Source organism: Pleurodeles waltl, chromosome 8 (genome assembly GCF_031143425.1).
Source record: "Pleurodeles waltl isolate 20211129_DDA chromosome 8, aPleWal1.hap1.20221129, whole genome shotgun sequence".
In the NCBI taxonomy this organism is placed as follows: domain Eukaryota; kingdom Metazoa; phylum Chordata; class Amphibia; order Caudata; family Salamandridae; genus Pleurodeles; species Pleurodeles waltl.
The window spans coordinates 1,517,479,263-1,517,500,236 of NC_090447.1; the positions used below are offsets into that span (position 1 = coordinate 1,517,479,263).

A 20,974-nucleotide genomic window follows, 5' to 3' on the forward strand; every position below is an offset into this window, starting at 1 on the left:
GGTGTAATTAGGGAATTCGATTTTTATTGTGCAAGCTAGGTATTTCTTTTTTTCTAAACTCTAAATAGGCTAGCAATCTAATGCACAGAAATGTGTGGCATGAGTAAGCAAGCTATTTCATCCGACACTTTGGTTCAAGGGAAGATGGAGACTGATGCAGACTGCGGGTTACCTAAAAATCAAGATAGAAACAGTAAATAATGGAAGTCAAAGCTGAAGGCAAGAGAGGTGGAATCCATTTTGAAAGGAAGATAGAAAACAAGTACTGTCTTGTACTGATGGTATGTCAATTAGGTTGATGAAAGGTTTTATCAATTAAATAAAACGTCACCAGAAGCTGAATCCAAGAAAGAAACACACCTAACAAGCTGTCTTCTGAGTCTTTGCCGAAACCCGGGATTGAACCAGGGACCTTTAGATCTTCAGTCTAACGCTCTCCCAACTGAGCTATTTCGGCCAGTTATTTCACTGCTTCCTCCGTTTTCTTCTTAATCATTGTAGACAAGACATACACCTCCAAATCATTCACTTTGAGGGTACAGCTATGTCTTAAACTTCCGGTATCCTTCTGCAGCTAACTGGGTGCATTTACTCATTTACTTTTTTGGTGCGCAACCTAGGTACTTCTTTTATTCCAAACTCTGAATAGGCACACAAATGTGTGGGATGAGTAAGCAAGCTATATCATCTGACAGCTTGGTTCATGGGAAAATGGAAGATGATGCAGCCTAAGCTTTACATTAAAATCAAGATAGAAACTGGAAATAATGGAAGTCAAAGCTGAAGGCAAGAGAGGTGGAAGCCATTTAAAAAGGAAGATAGAACGCAAGTGCTGTGCTCTACTGATGGTATGTCGATCAGGTTATTGAAAGGTTTCATCTATGAACTAAAATGTCTACCGAAGCTGACTCCAAGAGAGAACTACACCTAATTAGCTAGGTGCTCAGTCCTTGCCGAAACCCGGGATAGAACCAGGGACCTTTAGATCTTCAGTCTAACGCTCTCCCAACTGAGCTATTTCAGCCAGTTGTCAAAGAATACCTTCCTGATGATTCTTAATCATTGTAGGCAACAAGTGGGCATCTGATCAATCACTAGGAGGGTACATCTATGTGTTAAAGTATGCTGTATCCTTCTGCAGCTAACTGGGCACAATTAGTCAATTTATTTTTTATTGCGTAAGCTAGGTATTTCTTTTTTTCTAAACGCTAAATAGGCTAGCAATCTAATACACAGAAATGTGTGGCATGAGGAAGCAAGCTATATCATCTGACACTTTGGTCCAAGGTTAGATGGAAAATGATGCAGGCTACAGTTTACCCTAAAATCGAGATAGAAACGGGAAATAATGGAAGTCAAAGCTGAAGGCAAGAGAGGTGGAATCCATTTTCAAAGGAAGATAGAAAACACGTACTGTCTTGTACTGATGGTATGTCAATTAGGTTGATGAAAGGTTTTATTAATTAAATAAAACGTCACCGGAAGCTGACTCCAAAAAAGAAACTTGCCTGACGAACTAGCTGCTCAGTCTTTGACCAAACCAAGGATTTAACCAGGGACCCTTAGATCTAAAGTTTGACGTCCTCGCAACTGAGCTCTTTCAGCCCGTTTTTTCACAGTGCCTTCCTTATTATTGTTAATCATTGTAGACAAGAAATATAAGTCGCAATCATTCACTGTGAGGGTACAGCTATGTGTTACACTTTGCTGTATCCTTCTGTAGCTAACTGGGGGCAATTACTCCTTTACTTTTTTGCTACGCGAGCTAGGTACTTCTTTTTTTCTAAACTCTGAATAGGCTACCATTCTCATAAACAGAAATGTGTGCCATGACTAAGCAAGCTATATCATCTGACAGTTTGGCTCATGGGAAAATGGAAGATGACGCCGCCTACGGTTTACATCAAAATCAAGATAGAAACGGGAAATAATGGAAGTCAAAGCTGAAGGCAAGAGAGGTGGAAGCCATTTTGAAAGGAAGATAGAAAATAAGTGCTCTTTTGTACCGATGGCATGTCGATCAGGTTGATGCAAGTTTTTATCAATGAAATAAAATGTCCCTTGAGGGTGACTCCAAGAAAGAAACATGCCTAACAAGCTGAGTGCTTGGTCTTTGGCACAACCCAGGATTGAACCAAGGACCATTTTTTATCTTTAGTCTAACATTCTCCCAACTGAGATATTTAAACCAGGTGTCAGGAAAAGCTTTCCGTATCATTTTTAATCATTGTAGACAAGACACAGAAGTCTAAATCATTCACTGTGAGGGTACAGCTATGTCTTAAACTTTGCTGTATCCTTCTCCAGTTAACTGGGTGTAATTAGGGAATTCGTTTTTTATTGTGCAAGCTAGGTATTTCTTTTTTTCTAAACTCTAAATAGGCTAGCAATCTAATGCACAGAAATGTGTGGCATGAGTAAGCAAGCTATTTCATCCGACACTTTGGTTCAAGGGAAGATGGAGACTGATGCAGACTGCGGGTTACCTAAAAATCAAGACAGAAACAGTAAATAATGGAAGTCAAAGCTGAAGGCAAGAGAGGTGGAATCCATTTTGAAAGGAAGATAGAAAACAAGTACTGTCTTGTACTGATGGTATGTCAATTAGGTTGATGAAAGATTTTATCAATTAAATAACACGTCACCAGAAGCTGAATCCAAGAAAGAAACACGCCTAACAAGCTGTCTTCTGAGTCTTTGCCGAAACCCAGGATTGAACCAGGGACCTTTAGATTTTCAGTCTAACGCTCTCCCAACTGAGCTATTTCGGCCAGTCATTTGACAGGTCCCTCCGTTTTCTTCTTAATCATTGTAGACAAGACATACACCTCGAAATCATTCACTTTGAGGGTACAGCTATGTCTTAAACTTCCGGTATCCTTCTGCAGCTAACTGGGTGCATTTACTCATTTACTTTTTTGGTGCGCAACCTAGGTACTTCTTTTATTCCAAACTCTGAATAGGCACACAAATGTGTGGGATGAGTAAGCAAGCTATATCATCTGACAGCTTGGTTCATGGGAAAATAGAAGATGATGCAGCCTAAGCTTTACATTAAAATCAAGATAGAAACTGGAAATAATGGAAGTCAAAGCTGAAGGCAAGAGAGGTGGAAGCCATTTTGAAAGGAAGATAGAAAATAAGTGCTCTTTTGTACCGATGGCATGTCGATCAGGTTGATGCAAGTTTTTATCAATGAAATAAAATGTCACTTGAGAGTGACTCCAAGAAAGAAACATGCCTAACAAGCTGAGTGCTTGGTCTTTGGCACAACCCAGGATTGAACCAAGGACCTTTTTTATCTTTAGTCTAACATTCTCACAACTGAGATATTTTAGCCAGGTGTCATGAAAAGCTTTCCGTATCATTTTTAATCATTGTAGACAAGACACAGAAGTCTAAATCATTCACTGTGAGGGTACAGCTATGTCTTAAACTTTGCTGTATCCTTCTCCAGTTAACTGGGTGTAATTAGGGAATTCGTTTTTTATTGTGCAAGCTAGGTATTTCTTTTTTTCTAAACTCTAAATAGGCTAGCAATCTAATGCACAGAAATGTGTGGCATGAGTAAGCAAGCTATTTCATCCGACACTTTGGTTCAAGGGAAGATGGAGACTGATGCAGACTGCGGGTTACCTAAAAATCAAGACAGAAACAGTAAATAATGGAAGTCAAAGCTGAAGGCAAGAGAGGTGGAATCCATTTTGAAAGGAAGATAGAAAAAAAGTACTGTCTTGTACTGATGGTATGTCAATTAGGTTGATGAAAGGTTTTATCAATTAAATAAAACGTCACCAGAAGCTGAATCCAAGAAAGAAACACGCCTAACAAGCTGTCTTCTGAGTCTTTGCCGAAACCTGGGATTGAACCAGGGACCTTTAGATCTTCAGTCTAACGCTCTCCCAACTGAGCTATTTCGGCCAGTTATTTCACAGCTCCCTCCGTTTTCTTCTTAATCATTGTAGACAAGACACACACCTCCAAATCATTCACTTTGAGGGTACAGCTATGTCTTAAACTTCCGGTATCCTTCTGCAGCTAACTGGGTGCATTTACTCATTTACTTTTTTGGTGCGCAACCTAGGTACTTCTTTTATTCCAAACTCTGAATAGGCACACAAATGTGTGGGATGAGTAAGCAAGCTATATCATCTGACAGCTTGGTTCATGGGAAAATAGAAGATGATGCAGCCTAAGCTTTACATTAAAATCAAGATAGAAACTAAAAATAATGGAAGTCAAAGCTGAAGGCAAGAGAGGTGGAAGCCATTTTGAAAGGAAGATAGAACGCAAGTGCTGTGCTCTACTGATGGTATGTCGATCAGGTTATTGAAAGGTTTCATCTATGAACTAAAATGTCTACCGAAGCTGACTCCAAGAGAGAACTACACCTAATTAGCTAGGTGCTCAGTCCTTGCCGAAACCCGGGATTGAACCAGGGACCTTTAGATCTTCAGTCTAACGCTCTCCCAACTGAGCTATTTCGGCCAGTTGTCAGAGAATACCTTCCTGATGATTCTTAATCATTGTAGGCAACAAGTGGGCATCTGATCAATCACTAGGAGGGTACATCTATGTGTTAAAGTATGCTGTATCCTTCTGCAGCTAACTGGGCACAATTAGTCAATTTATTTTTTATTGCGCAAGCTAGGTATTTCTTTTTTTCTAAACGCTAAATAGGCTAGCAATCTAATACACAGAAATGTGTGGCATGAGGAAGCAAGCTATATCATCTGACACTTTGGTCCAAAGTTAGATGGAAAATGATGCAGGCTACAGTTTACCCTAAAATCGAGATAGAAACGGCAAATAATGGAAGTCAAAGCTGAAGGCAAGAGAGGTGGAATCCATTTTGAAAGGAAGATAGAAAACAAGTACTGTCTTGTACTGATGGTCAATTAGGTTGATGAAAGGTTCTATTAATTAAATAAAACGTCCCCGGAAGCTGACTCCAAGAAAGAAACACGCCTAACAAGCTGTCTTCTGAGTCTTTGCCGAAACCCGGGATTGAACAAGGGACCTATAGATCTTCAGTCTAACGCTCTCCCAACTGAGCTATTTCGGCCACTTATTGCGGAGGTCCCTCCGTATTTTTCTTAATCATTGTAGACAAGACATACACCCCGAAATCATTCACTTTGAGGGTACAGCTATGTCTTAAACTTCCGGTATCCTTCTGCAGCTAACTGGGTGCAATTACTCATTTACTTTTTTGGTGCGCAACCTAGGTACTTCTTTTATTCCAAACTCTGAATAGGCACACAAATGTGTGGGATGAGTAAGCAAGCTATATCATCTGACAGCTTGGTTCATGGGAAAATGGAAGATGATGCAGCCTAAGCTTTACATTAAAATCAAGATAGAAACTGGAAATAATGGAAGTCAAAGCTGAAGGCAACAGAGGTGGAAGCCATTTTGAAAGGAAGATAGAACGCAAGTGCTGTGCTCTACTGATGGTATGTCGATCAGGTTATTAAAAGGTTTCATCTATGAACTAAAATGTCTACTGAAGCTGACTCCAAGAGAGAACTACACCTAATTAGCTAGGTGCTCAGTCCTTGCCAAAACCCAGGATTGAACCAGGGACCTTTAGATCTTCAATCTAACGCTCTCCCAACTGAGCTATTTCGGCCACTTATTTCAGAGGTCCCTCCGTATTCTTCTTAATCATTGTAGACAAGACATACACCTCGAAATCATTCAATTTGAGGGTACAGCTATGTCTTAAACTTCCGGTATCCTTCTGCAGCTAACTGGGTGCAATTACTCATTTACTTTTTTGGTGCGCAACCTAGGTACTTTTTTTTTATTCCAAACTCTGAATAGGCACACAAATGTGTGGGATGAGTAAGCAAGCTATATCATCTGACAGCTTGGTTCATGGGAAAATGGAAGATGATGCAGCCTAAGCTTTACATTAAAATCAAGATAGAAACTGGAAATAATGGAAGTCAAAGCTGAAGGCAAGAGAGGTGGAAGCCATTTTGAAAGGAAGATAGAACGCAAGTGCTGTGCTCTACTGATGGTATGTCGATCAGGTTATTAAAAGGTTTCATCTATGAACTAAAATGTCTACTGAAGCTGACTCCAAGAGAGAACTACACCTAATTAGCTAGGTGCTCAGTCCTTGCCGAAACCCGCGATTGAACCAGGGACCTTTAGATCTTCAGTCTAACGCTCTCCCAACTGAGCTATTTCAGCCAGTTGTCAGAGAATACCTTCCTGATGATTCTTAATCATTGTAGGCAACAAGTGGGCATCTGATCAATCACTAGGAGGGTACATCTATGTGTTAAAGTATGCTGTATCCTTCTGCAGCTAACTGGGCACAATTAGTCAATTTATTTTTTATTGCGCAAGCTAGGTATTTCTTTTTTTCTAAACGCTAAATAGGCTAGCAATCTAATACACAGAAATGTGTGGCATGAGGAAGCAAGCTATATCATCTGACACTTTGGTCCAAAGTTAGATGGAAAATGATGCAGGCTACCGTTTACCCTAAAATCGAGATAGAAACGGCAAATAATGGAAGTCAAAGCTGAAGGCAAGAGAGGTGGAATCCATTTTGAAAGGAAGATAGAAAACAAGTACTGTCTTGTACTGATGGTATGTCAATTAGGTTGATGAAAGGTTTTATTAATTAAATAAAACGTCCCCGGAAGCTGAATCCAAGAAAGAAACACGCCTAACAAGCTGTCTTCTGAGTCTTTGCCGAAACCCGGGATTGAACAAGGGACCTTTAGATCTTCAGTCTAACGCTCTCCCAACTGAGCTATTTCGGCCACTTATTGCGGAGGTCCCTCCGTATTTTTCTTAATCATTGTAGACAAGACATACACCCCGAAATCATTCACTTTGAGGGTACAGCTATGTCTTAAACTTCCGGTATCCTTCTGCAGCTAACTGGGTGCAATTACTCATTTACTTTTTTGGTGCGCAACCTAGGTACTTCTTTTATTCCAAACTCTGAATAGGCACACAAATGTGTGGGATGAGTAAGCAAGCTATATCATCTGACAGCTTGGTTCATGGGAAAATGGAAGATGATGCAGCCTAAGCTTTACATTAAAATCAAGATAGAAACTGGAAATAATGGAAGTCAAAGCTGAAGGCAACAGAGGTGGAAGCCATTTTGAAAGGAAGATAGAACGCAAGTGCTGTGCTCTACTGATGGTATGTCGATCAGGTTATTAAAAGGTTTCATCTATGAACTAAAATGTCTACTGAAGCTGACTCCAAGAGAGAACTTCACCTAATTAGCTAGGTGCTCAGTCCTTGCCAAAACCCAGGATTGAACCAGGGACCTTTAGATCTTCAATCTAACGCTCTCCCAACTGAGCTATTTCAGCCACTTATTTCAGAGGTCCCTCCGTATTCTTCTTAATCATTGTAGACAAGACATACACCTCGAAATCATTCACTTTGAGGGTACAGCTATGTCTTAAACTTCCGGTATCCTTCTGCAGCTAACTGGGTGCAATTACTCATTTACTTTTTTGGTGCGCAACCTAGGTACTTCTTTTATTCCAAACTCTGAATAGGCACACAAATGTGTGGGATGAGTAAGCAAGCTATATCATCTGACAGCTTGGTTCATGGGAAAATGTAAGATGATGCAGCCTAAGGTTTACATTAAAATCAAGATAGAAACTGGAAATAATGGAAGTCAAAGCTGAAGGCAAGAGAGGTGGAAGCCATTTTGAAAGGAAGATAGAACACAAGTGCTGTGCTCTACTGATGGTATGTCGAACAGGTTATTAAAAGGTTTCATCTATGAACTAAAATGTCTACTGAAGCTGACTCCAAGAGAAAACTACACCTAATTAGCTAGGTGCTCAGTCCTTGCCAAAACCCGGGATTGAACCAGAGAGCTTTAGATCTTCAGTTTAACGCTCTCCCAAATGAGCTATTTCGGCCAGTTGTCAGAGAATACCTTCCTGATGATTCTTAATCACTGCAGGCAACAAGTGGGCATCTGATCAATCACTAGGAGGGTACATCTATGTGTTAAAGTATGCAGTATCTTTCTGCAGCTAACTGGGCACAATTAGTCAATTTATTTTTTATTGCGCAAGCTACGTATTTCTTTTTTTCTAAACGCTAAATAGGCTAGCAATCTAATACACAGAAATGTGTGGCATGAGGAAGCAAGCTATATCATTTGACACTTTGGTCCAAGGTTAGATGGAAAATGATGCAGGCTACAGTTTACCCTAAAATCGAGATAGAAACGGCAAATAATGGAAGTCAAAGCTGAAGGCAAGAGAGGTGGAATCCATTTTCAAAGGAAGATAGAAAACACGTACTGTCTTGTACTGATGGTATGTCAATTAGGTTGATGAAAGGTTTTATTAATTAAATAAAACGTCACCGGAAGCTGACTCCAAAAAAGAAACTTGCCTGACGAACTAGCTCCTCAGTCTTTGACCAAACCAAGGATTTAACCAGGGACCCTTAGATCTAAAGTTTGACGTCCTCGCAACTGAGCTCTTTCAGCCCGTTTTTTCACAGTGCCTTCCTTATTATTGTTAATCATTGTAGACAAGAAATATAAGTCGCAATCATTCACTGTGAGGATACAGCTATGTGTTACACTTTGCTGTATCCTTCTGTAGCTAACTGGGGGCAATTACTCCTTTACTTTTTTGCTACGCGAGGTAGGTACTTCTTTTTTTCTAAACTCTGAATAGGCTACCACTCTCATAAACAGAAATGTGTGGCATGACCAAGCAAGCTATATCATCTGACAGTTTGGCTCATGGGAAAATGGAAGATGACGCCGGCTACGGTTTACATTAAAATCAAGATAGAAACGGGAAATAATGGAAGTCAAAGCTGAAGGCAAGAGAGGTGGAAGCCATTTTGAAAGGAAGATAGAAAATAAGTTCTCTTTTGTACCGATGGCATGTCGATCAGGTTGATGCAAGTTTTTATCAATGAAATAAAATGTCACTTGAGAGTGACTCCAAGAAAGAAACATGCCTAACAAGCTGAGTGCTTGGTCTTTGGCACAACCCAGGATTGAACCAAGGACCTTTTTTATCTTTAGTCTAACATTATCCTAACTGAGATATTTTAGCCTGGTGTCATGAAAAGCTTTCCGTATCATTTTTAATCATTGTAGACAAGACACAGAAGTCTAAATCATTCACTGTGAGGGTACAGCTATGTCTTAAACTTTGCTGTATCCTTCTCCAGTTAACTGGGTGTAATTAGGGAATTTGTTTTTTATTCTGCAAGCTAGGTATTTCTTTTTTTCTAAACTCTAAATAGGCTAGCAATCTAATGCACAGAAATGTGTGGCATGAGTAAGCAAGCTATTTCATCCGACACTTTGGTTCAAGGGAAGATGGAGACTGATGCAGACTGCGGGTTACCTAAAAATCAAGATAGAAACAGTAAATAATGGAAGTCAAAGCTGAAGGCAAGAGAGGTGGAATCCATTTTGAAAGGAAGATAGAAAACAAGTACTGTCTTGTACTGATGGTATGTCAATTAGGTTGATGAAAGGTTTTATCAATTAAATAAAACGTCACCAGAAGCTGAATCCAAGAAAGAAACACGCCTAACAAGCAGCCTTCTGAGTCTTTGCCGAAATCCGGGATTGAACCAAGGACCTTTAGATCTTCAGTCTAACACTCTCCCAACTGAGCTATTTCGGCCAGTTATTTCACACGTCCCTCCGTTTTCTTCTTAATCATTGTAGACAAGACATACACCTCGAAATCATTCACTTTGAGGGTACAGCTATGTCTTAAACTTCCGGTATCCTTCTGCAGCTAACTGGGTGCATTTACTCATTTACTTTTTTGGTGCGCAACCTAGGTACTTCTTTTATTCCAAACTCTGAATAGGCACACAAATGTGTGGGATGAGTAAGCAAGCTATATCATCTGACAGCTTGGTTCATGGGAAAATAGAAGATGATGCAGCCTAAGCTTTACATTAAAATCAAGATAGAAACTGGAAATAATGGAAGTCAAAGCTGAAGGCAAGAGAGGTGGAAGCCATTTTGAAAGGAAGATAGAACGCAAGTGCTGTGCTCTACTGATGGTATGTCGATCAGGTTATTGAAAGGTTTCATCTATGAACTAAAATGTCTACTGAAGCTGACTCCAAGAGAGAACTACACCTAATTAGCTAGGTGCTCAGTCCTTGCTGAAACGCGGGTTTGAACCCGGGATCTTTAGACCTTCAGTCTAACGCTCTCCCAACTGAGCTATTTCGGCCAGTTGTCAGAGAATACCTTCCTGATGATTCTTAATCATTGTAGGCAACAAGTGGGCATCTGATCAATCACTAGGAGGGTACATCTATGTGTTAAAGTATGCTGTATCCTTCTGCAGCTAACTGGGCACAATTAGTCAATTTATTTTTTATTGCGCAAGCTAGGTATTTCTTTTTTTCTAAACGCTAAATAGGCTAGCAATCTAATACACAGAAATGTGTGGCATGAGGAAGCAAGCTATATCATCTGACACTTTGGTCCAAGGTTAGATGGAAAATGATGCAGGCTACAGTTTACCCTAAAATCGAGATAGAAACGGCAAATAATGGAAGTCAAAGCTGAAGGCAAAAGAGGTGGAATCCATTTTCAAAGGAAGATAGAAAACACGTACTGTCTTGTACTGATGGTATGTCAATTAGGTTGATGAAAGGTTTTATTAATTAAATAAAACGTCACCGGAAGCTGACCCCAAAAAAGAAACATGCCGGACGAACTAGCTGCTCAGTCTTTGACCAAACCAAGGATTTAACCAGGGACCCTTAGATCTAAAGTTTGACGCTCTCGCAACTGAGCTCTTTCAGCCCGTTTTTTCACAGTGCCTTCCTTATTATTGTTAATCATTGTAGACAAGAAATATAAGTCGCAATCATTCACTGTGAGGGTACAGCTATGTGTTACACTTTGCTGTATCCTTCTGTAGCTAACTGGGGGCAATTACTCCTTTACTTTTTTGCTACGCGAGGTAGGTACTTCTTTTTTTCTAAACTCTGAATAGGCTACCACTCTCATAAACAGAAATGTGTGGCATGACTAAGCAAGCTATATCATCTGACAGTTTGGCTCATGGGAAAATGGAAGATGATGCAGGCTACGGTTTACATTAAAATCAAGATAGAAACGGGAAATAATGGAAGTCAAAGCTGAAGGCAAGAGAGGTGGAAGCCATTTTGAAAGGAAGATAGAAAATAAGTGCTCTTTTGTACCGATGGCATATCGATCAGGTTGATGCAAGTTTTTATCAATGAAATAAAATGTCACTTGAGAGTGACTCCAAGAAAGAAATATGCCTAACAAGCTGAGTGCTTGGTCATTGGCACAACCCAGGATTGAACCAAGGACCTTTTTTATCTTGAGTCTAATACTTTCCCAACTGAGATATTTTAGCCAGGTATCACGAAAAGCTTTCCGTATCTTATTTAATCATTGTAGACAAGACACAGAAGTCTAAATCCTTCACTGTGAGGGTACAGCTATGTCTTAAACTTTGCTGTATCCTTCTCCAGTTAACTGGGTGTAATTAGGGAATTCGTTTTTTATTGTGCAAGCTAGGTATTTCTTTTTTTCTAAACTCTAAATAGGCTAGCAATCTAATGCACAGAAATGTGTGGCATGAGTAAACAAGCTATTTCATCCGACACTTTGGTTCATGGAAAGATGGAGACTGATGCAGACTGCGGTTTACCTAAAAATCAAGATAGAAACAGTAAATAATGGAAGTCAAAGCTGAAGGCAAGAGAGGTGGAATCCATTTTGAAAGGAAGATAGAAAACAAGTACTGTCTTGTACTGATGGTATGTCAATTAGGTTGATGAAAGGTTTTATCAATTAAATAAAACGTCACCAGAAGCTGAATCCAAGAAAGAAACACGCCTAACATGCTGTCTTCTGGGTCTTTGCCGAAACCTGGGATTGAACCAGGGACCTTTAGATCTTCAGTCTAACGCTCTCCCAACTGAGCTATTTCAGCCATTTATTTCACAGGTCCCTCCGTTTTCTTCTTAATCATTGTAGACAAGACATACACCTCGAAATCATTCACTTTGAGGGTACAGCTATGTCTTAATCTTCCGGTATCCTTCTGCAGCTAACTGGGTGCATTTACTCATTTACTTTTTTGGTGCGCAACCTAGGTACTTCTTTTATTCCAAACTCTGAATAGGCACACAAATGTGTGGGATGAGTAAGCAAGCTATATCATCTGACAGCTTGGTTCATGGGAAAATAGAAGATGATGCAGCCTAAGCTTTACATTAAAATCAAGATACAAACTGGAAATAATGGAAGTCAAAGCTGAAGGCAACAGAGGTGGAAGCCATTTTGAAAGGAAGATAGAACGCAAGTGCTGTGCTCTACTGATGGTATGTCGATCAGGTTATTGAAAGGTTTCATCTATGAACTAAAATGTCTACTGAAGCTGACTCCAAGAGAGAACTACACCTAATTAGCTAGGTGCTCAGTCCTTGCCGAAACCCGTGACTGAACCAGGGACCTTTAGATCTTCAGTCTAACGCTCTCCCAACTGAGGTATTTCGGCCAGTTGTCAGAGAATACCTTCCTGATGATTCTTAATCATTGTAGGCAACAAGTGGGCATCTGATCAATCACTAGGAGGGTACATCCATGTGTTAAAGTATGCTGTATCCTTCTGCAGCTAACTGGGCACAATTAGTCAATTTATTTTTTATTGCGCAAGCTAGGTATTTCTTTTTTTCTAAACGCTAAATAGGCTAGCAATCTAATACAGAGAAATGTGTGGTATGAGGAAGCAAGCTATATCATCTGACACTTTGGTCCAAGGTTAGATGGAAAATGATGCAGGCTACAGTTTACCCTAAAATCGAGATAGAAACGACAAATAATGGAAGTCAAAGCTGAAGGCAAGAGAGGTGGAATCCATTTTCAAAGGAAGATAGAAAACACGTACTGTCTTGTACTGATGGTATGTCAATTAGGTTGATGAAAGGTTTTATTAATTAAATAAAACGTCACCGGAAGCTGACTCCAAAAAAGAAACTTGCCTGACGAACTAGCTCCTCAGTCTTTGACCAAACCAAGGATTTAACCAGGGACCCTTAGATCTAAAGTTTGACGTCCTCGCAACTGAGCTCTTTCAGCCCGTTTTTTCACAGTGCCTTCCTTATTATTGTTAATCATTGTAGACAAGAAATATAAGTCGCAATCATTCACTGTGAGGGTACAGCTATGTGTTACACTTTGCTGTATCCTTCTGTAGCTAACTGGGTGTAATTAGGGAATTTGTTTTTTATTCTGCAAGCTAGGTATTTCTTTTTTTCTAAACTCTAAATAGGCTAGCAATCTAATGCACAGAAATGTGTGGCATGAGTAAGCAAGCTATTTCATCCGACACTTTGGTTCAAGGGAAGATGGAGACTGATGCAGACTGCGGGTTACCTAAAAATCAAGATAGAAACAGTAAATAATGGAAGTCAAAGCTGAAGGCAAGAGAGGTGGAATCCATTTTGAAAGGAAGATAGAAAACAAGTACTGTCTTGTACTGATGGTATGTCAATTAGGTTGATGAAAGGTTTTATCAATTAAATAAAACGTCACCAGAAGCTGAATCCAAGAAAGAAACACGCCTAACAAGCAGCCTTCTGAGTCTTTGCCGAAATCCGGGATTGAACCAAGGACCTTTAGATCTTCAGTCTAACACTCTCCCAACTGAGCTATTTCGGCCAGTTATTTCACACGTCCCTCCGTTTTCTTCTTAATCATTGTAGACAAGACATACACCTCGAAATCATTCACTTTGAGGGTACAGCTATGTCTTAAACTTCCGGTATCCTTCTGCAGCTAACTGGGTGCATTTACTCATTTACTTTTTTGGTGCGCAACCTAGGTACTTCTTTTATTCCAAACTCTGAATAGGCACACAAATGTGTGGGATGAGTAAGCAAGCTATATCATCTGACAGCTTGGTTCATGGGAAAATAGAAGATGATGCAGCCTAAGCTTTACATTAAAATCAAGATAGAAACTGGAAATAATGGAAGTCAAAGCTGAAGGCAAGAGAGGTGGAAGCCATTTTGAAAGGAAGATAGAACGCAAGTGCTGTGCTCTACTGATGGTATGTCGATCAGGTTATTGAAAGGTTTCATCTATGAACTAAAATGTCTACTGAAGCTGACTCCAAGAGAGAACTACACCTAATTAGCTAGGTGCTCAGTCCTTGCTGAAACGCGGGTTTGAACCCGGGATCTTTAGACCTTCAGTCTAACGCTCTCCCAACTGAGCTATTTCGGCCAGTTGTCAGAGAATACCTTCCTGATGATTCTTAATCATTGTAGGCAACAAGTGGGCATCTGATCAATCACTAGGAGGGTACATCTATGTGTTAAAGTATGCTGTATCCTTCTGCAGCTAACTGGGCACAATTAGTCAATTTATTTTTTATTGCGCAAGCTAGGTATTTCTTTTTTTCTAAACGCTAAATAGGCTAGCAATCTAATACACAGAAATGTGTGGCATGAGGAAGCAAGCTATATCATCTGACACTTTGGTCCAAGGTTAGATGGAAAATGATGCAGGCTACAGTTTACCCTAAAATCGAGATAGAAACGGCAAATAATGGAAGTCAAAGCTGAAGGCAAAAGAGGTGGAATCCATTTTCAAAGGAAGATAGAAAACACGTACTGTCTTGTACTGATGGTATGTCAATTAGGTTGATGAAAGGTTTTATTAATTAAATAAAACGTCACCGGAAGCTGACCCCAAAAAAGAAACATGCCGGACGAACTAGCTGCTCAGTCTTTGACCAAACCAAGGATTTAACCAGGGACCCTTAGATCTAAAGTTTGACGCTCTCGCAACTGAGCTCTTTCAGCCCGTTTTTTCACAGTGCCTTCCTTATTATTGTTAATCATTGTAGACAAGAAATATAAGTCGCAATCATTCACTGTGAGGGTACAGCTATGTGTTACACTTTGCTGTATCCTTCTGTAGCTAACTGGGGGCAATTACTCCTTTACTTTTTTGCTACGCGAGGTAGGTACTTCTTTTTTTCTAAACTCTGAATAGGCTACCACTCTCATAAACAGAAATGTGTGGCATGACTAAGCAAGCTATATCATCTGACAGTTTGGCTCATGGGAAAATGGAAGATGATGCAGGCTACGGTTTACATTAAAATCAAGATAGAAACGGGAAATAATGGAAGTCAAAGCTGAAGGCAAGAGAGGTGGAAGCCATTTTGAAAGGAAGATAGAAAATAAGTGCTCTTTTGTACCGATGGCATATCGATCAGGTTGATGCAAGTTTTTATCAATGAAATAAAATGTCACTTGAGAGTGACTCCAAGAAAGAAATATGCCTAACAAGCTGAGTGCTTGGTCATTGGCACAACCCAGGATTGAACCAAGGACCTTTTTTATCTTGAGTCTAATACTTTCCCAACTGAGATATTTTAGCCAGGTATCACGAAAAGCTTTCCGTATCTTATTTAATCATTGTAGACAAGACACAGAAGTCTAAATCCTTCACTGTGAGGGTACAGCTATGTCTTAAACTTTGCTGTATCCTTCTCCAGTTAACTGGGTGTAATTAGGGAATTCGTTTTTTATTGTGCAAGCTAGGTATTTCTTTTTTTCTAAACTCTAAATAGGCTAGCAATCTAATGCACAGAAATGTGTGGCATGAGTAAACAAGCTATTTCATCCGACACTTTGGTTCATGGAAAGATGGAGACTGATGCAGACTGCGGTTTACCTAAAAATCAAGATAGAAACAGTAAATAATGGAAGTCAAAGCTGAAGGCAAGAGAGGTGGAATCCATTTTGAAAGGAAGATAGAAAACAAGTACTGTCTTGTACTGATGGTATGTCAATTAGGTTGATGAAAGGTTTTATCAATTAAATAAAACGTCACCAGAAGCTGAATCCAAGAAAGAAACACGCCTAACATGCTGTCTTCTGGGTCTTTGCCGAAACCTGGGATTGAACCAGGGACCTTTAGATCTTCAGTCTAACGCTCTCCCAACTGAGCTATTTCAGCCATTTATTTCACAGGTCCCTCCGTTTTCTTCTTAATCATTGTAGACAAGACATACACCTCGAAATCATTCACTTTGAGGGTACAGCTATGTCTTAATCTTCCGGTATCCTTCTGCAGCTAACTGGGTGCATTTACTCATTTACTTTTTTGGTGCGCAACCTAGGTACTTCTTTTATTCCAAACTCTGAATAGGCACACAAATGTGTGGGATGAGTAAGCAAGCTATATCATCTGACAGCTTGGTTCATGGGAAAATAGAAGATGATGCAGCCTAAGCTTTACATTAAAATCAAGATACAAACTGGAAATAATGGAAGTCAAAGCTGAAGGCAACAGAGGTGGAAGCCATTTTGAAAGGAAGATAGAACGCAAGTGCTGTGCTCTACTGATGGTATGTCGATCAGGTTATTGAAAGGTTTCATCTATGAACTAAAATGTCTACTGAAGCTGACTCCAAGAGAGAACTACACCTAATTAGCTAGGTGCTCAGTCCTTGCCGAAACCCGTGACTGAACCAGGGACCTTTAGATCTTCAGTCTAACGCTCTCCCAACTGAGGTATTTCGGCCAGTTGTCAGAGAATACCTTCCTGATGATTCTTAATCATTGTAGGCAACAAGTGGGCATCTGATCAATCACTAGGAGGGTACATCCATGTGTTAAAGTATGCTGTATCCTTCTGCAGCTAACTGGGCACAATTAGTCAATTTATTTTTTATTGCGCAAGCTAGGTATTTCTTTTTTTCTAAACGCTAAATAGGCTAGCAATCTAATACAGAGAAATGTGTGGTATGAGGAAGCAAGCTATATCATCTGACACTTTGGTCCAAGGTTAGATGGAAAATGATGCAGGCTACAGTTTACCCTAAAATCGAGATAGAAACGACAAATAATGGAAGTCAAAGCTGAAGGCAAGAGAGGTGGAATCCATTTTCAAAGGAAGATAGAAAACACGTACTGTCTTGTACTGATGGTATGTCAATTAGGTTGATGAAAGGTTTTATTAATTAAATAAAACGTCACCGGAAGCTGACTCCAAAAAAGAAACTTGCCTGACGAACTAGCTCCTCAGTCTTTGACCAAACCAAGGATTTAACCAGGGACCCTTAGATCTAAAGTTTGACGTCCTCGCAACTGAGCTCTTTCAGCCCGTTTTTTCACAGTGCCTTCCTTATTATTGTTAATCATTGTAGACAAGAAATATAAGTCGCAATCATTCACTGTGAGGGTACAGCTATGTGTTACACTTTGCTGTATCCTTCTGTAGCTAACTGGGGGAAATTACTCCTTTACTTTTTTGCTACGCGAGGTAGGTACTTCTTTTTTTCTAAACTCTGAATAGGCGACCACTCTCATAAACAGAAATGTGTGGCATGAGTAAGCAAGCTATTTCATCCGACACTTTGGTTCAAGGGAAGATGGAGACTGATGCAGACTGCGGGTTACCTAAAAATCAAGACAGAAACAGTAAATAATGGAAGTCAAAGCTGAAGGCAAGAGAGGTGGAATCCATTTTGAAAGGAAGATAGAAAACAAGTACTGTCTTGTACTGATGGTATGTCAATTAGGTTGATGAAAGGTTTTATCAATTAAATAAAACGTCACCAGAAGCTGAATCCAAGAAAAAAACACGCCTAACAAGCTGTCTTCTGAGTCTTTGCCTAAACCCGGGATTGAACCAGGGACCTTTAGATCTTCAGTCTAACACTCTCCCAACTGAGCTATTTCAGCCAGTCATTTGACAGGTCCCTCCGTTTTCTTCTTAATCATTGTAGACAAGACATACACCTCGAAATCATTCACTTTGAGGGTACAGCTATGTCTTAAACTTCCGGTATCCTTCTGCAGCTAACTGGGTGCATTTACTCATTTACTTTTTTGGTGCGCAACCTAGGTACTTCTTTTATTCCAAACTCTGAATAGGCACACAAATGTGTGGGATGAGTAAGCAAGCTATATCATCTGACAGCTTGGTTCATGGGAAAATGGAAGATGATGCAGCCTAAGCTTTACATTAAAATCAAGATAGAAACGGGAAATAATGGAAGTCAAAGCTGAAGGCAAGAGAGGTGGAAGCCATTTTGAAAGGAAGATAGAAAATAAGTGCTCTTTTGTACCGATGGCATGTCGATCAGGTTGATGCAAGTTTTTATCAATGAAATAAAATGTCACTTGAGAGTGACTCCAAGAAAGAAACATGCCTAACAAGCTGAGTGCTTGGTCTTTGGCACAACCCAGGATTGAACCAAGGACCTTTTTTATCTTTAGTCTAACATTCTCCCAACTGAGATATTTTAGCCAGGTGTCATGAAAAGCTTTCCGTATCATTTTAAATCATTGTAGACAAGACACAGAAGTCTAAATCATTCACTGTGAGGGTACAGCTATGTCTTAAACTTTGCTGTATCCTTCTCCAGTTAACTGGGTGTAATTAGGGAATTCGTTTTTTATTGTGCAAGCTAGGTATTTCTTTTTTTCTAAGCTCTAAATAGGCTAGCAATCTAATGCACAGAAATGTGTGGCATGAGTAAGCAAGCTATTTCATCCGACACTTTGGTTCAAGGGAAGATGGAGACTGATGCAGACTGCGGGTTACCTAAAAATCAAGACAGAAACAGTAAATAATGGAAGTCAAAGCTGAAGGCAAGAGAGGTGGAATCCATTTTGAAAGGAAGATAGAAAACAAGTACTGTCTTGTACTGATGGTATGTCAATTAGGTTGATGAAAGGTTTTATCAATTAAATAAAACGTCACCAGAAGCTGAATCCAAGAAAGAAACACGCCTAACAAGCTGTCTTCTGAGTCTTTGCCAAAACCCGGGATTGAACCAGGGACCTTTAGTTCTTCAGTCTAACGCTCTCCCAACTGAGCTATTTCGGCCAGGTATTTCACAGGTCCCTCCGTTTTCTTCTTAATCATTGTAGACAAGACATACACCTCGAAATCATTCACTTTGAGGGTACAGCTATGTCTTAAACTTCCGGTATCCTTCTGCAGCTAACTGGGTGCATTTACTCATTTACTTTTTTGCTGCGCAACCTAGGTACTTCTTTTATTCCAAACTCTGAATAGGCACACAAATGTGTGGGATGAGTAAGCAAGCTATATCATCTGACAGCTTGGTTCATGGGAAAATAGAAGATGATGCAGCCTAAGCTTTACATTAAAATCAAGATAGAAACTGGAAATAATGGAAGTCAAAGCTGAAGGCAAGAGAGGTGGAAGCCATTTTGAAAGGAAGATAGAACGCAAGTGCTGTGCTCTACTGATGGTATGTCGATCAGGTTATTGAAAGGTTTCATCTATGAACTAAAATGTCTACTGAAGCTGACTCCAAGAGAGAACTACACCTAACTAGCTAGGTGCTCAGTCCTTGCCGAAACCCGGGATTGAACCAGGGACCTTTAGATCTTCAGTCTAACGCTCTCCCAACTGAGCTATTTCGGCCAGTTCTCAGAGAATACCTTCCTGATGATTCTTAATCATTGTAGGCAACAAGTGGGCATCTGATCAATCACTAGGAGGGTACATCCATGTGTTAAAGTATGCTGTATCCTTCTGCAGCTAACTGGGCACAATTAGTCAATTTATTTTTTATTGCGCAAGCTAGGTATTTCTTTTTTTCTAAACGCTAAATAGGCTAGCAATCTAATACACAGAAATGTGTGGCATGAGGAAGCAAGCTATATCATTTGACACTTTGGTCCAAGGTTAGATGGAAAATGATGCAGGCTACAGTTTACCCTAAAATCGAGATAGAAACGGCAAATAATGGAAGTCAAAGCTGAAGGCAAGAGAGGTGGAATCCATTTTCAAAGGAAGATAGAAAACACGTACTGTCTTGTACTGATGGTATGTCAATTAGGTTGATGAAAGGTTTTATTAATTAAATAAAACGTCACCGGAAGCTGACTCCAAAAAAGAAACTTGCCTGACGAACTAGCTCCTCAGTCTTTGACCAAACCAAGGATTTAACCAGGGACCCTTAGATCTAAAGTTTGACGTCCTCGCAACTGAGCTCTTTCAGCCCGTTTTTTCACAGTGCCTTCCTTATTATTGTTAATCATTGTAGACAAGAAATATAAGTCGCAATCATTCACTGTGAGGGTACAGCTATGTGTTACACTTTGCTGTATCCTTCTGTAGCTAACTGGGGGCAATTACTCCTTTACTTTTTTGCTACGCGAGGTAGGTACTTCTTTTTTTCTAAACTCTGAATAGGCTACCACTCTCATAAACAGAAATGTGTGGCATGAGTAAGCAAGCTATTTCATCCGACACTTTGGTTCAAGGGAAGATGGAGACTGATGCAGACTGCGGGTTACCTAAAAATCAAGACAGAAACAGTAAATAATGGAAGTCAAAGCTGAAGGCAAGAGAGGTGGAATCCATTTTGAAAGGAAGATAGAAAACATGTACTGTCTTGTACTGATGGTATGTCAATTAGGTTGATGAAAGGTTTTATCAATTAAATAAAACGTCACCAGAAGCTGAATCCAAGAAAAAAACACGACTAACAAGCTGTCTTCTGAGTCTTTGCCTAAACCCGGGATTGAACCAGGGACCTTTAGATCTTCAGTCTAACACTCTCCCAACTGAGCTATTTCAGCCAGTCATTTGACAGGTCCCTCCGTTTTCTTCTTAATCATTGTAGAAAAGACATACACCTCAAAATCATTCACTTTGAGGGTACAGCTATGTCTTAAACTTCCGGTAATCTTCTGCAGCTAACTGGGGGCAATTACTCCTTTACTTTTTTGCTACGCGAGGTAGGTACTTCTTTTTTTCTAAACTCTGAATAGGCTACCACTCTCATAAACAGAAATGTGTGGCATGACCAAGCAAGCTATATCATCTGACAGTTTGGCTCATGGGAAAATGGAAGATGACGCCGGCTACGGTTTACATTAAAATCAAGATAGAAACGGAAAATAATGGAAGTCAAAGCTGAAGGCA

General features: G+C 39.9%; 4 non-coding genes across 4 annotated transcripts; all 4 read right to left on the reverse strand.

Annotated features, from left to right (window-relative positions):
- Positions 1–384: 384 nt before the first annotated feature.
- Positions 385–457, reverse strand: TRNAF-GAA (transfer RNA phenylalanine (anticodon GAA)). Its single transcript has one exon. It is a non-coding gene; the product is annotated as a tRNA-Phe (tRNA).
- A 3,391-nt stretch (positions 458–3,848) lies between these two features.
- TRNAF-GAA (transfer RNA phenylalanine (anticodon GAA)) lies at positions 3,849–3,921 on the reverse strand. The gene has a single exon. It is a non-coding gene; the product is annotated as a tRNA-Phe (tRNA).
- Positions 3,922–4,415: 494 nt separating this feature from the next.
- Positions 4,416–4,488, reverse strand: TRNAF-GAA (transfer RNA phenylalanine (anticodon GAA)). The gene has a single exon. It is a non-coding gene; the product is annotated as a tRNA-Phe (tRNA).
- A 14,904-nt stretch (positions 4,489–19,392) lies between these two features.
- On the reverse strand, positions 19,393–19,465 carry TRNAF-GAA (transfer RNA phenylalanine (anticodon GAA)). Its single transcript has one exon. It is a non-coding gene; the product is annotated as a tRNA-Phe (tRNA).
- Positions 19,466–20,974: the final 1,509 nt, after the last annotated feature.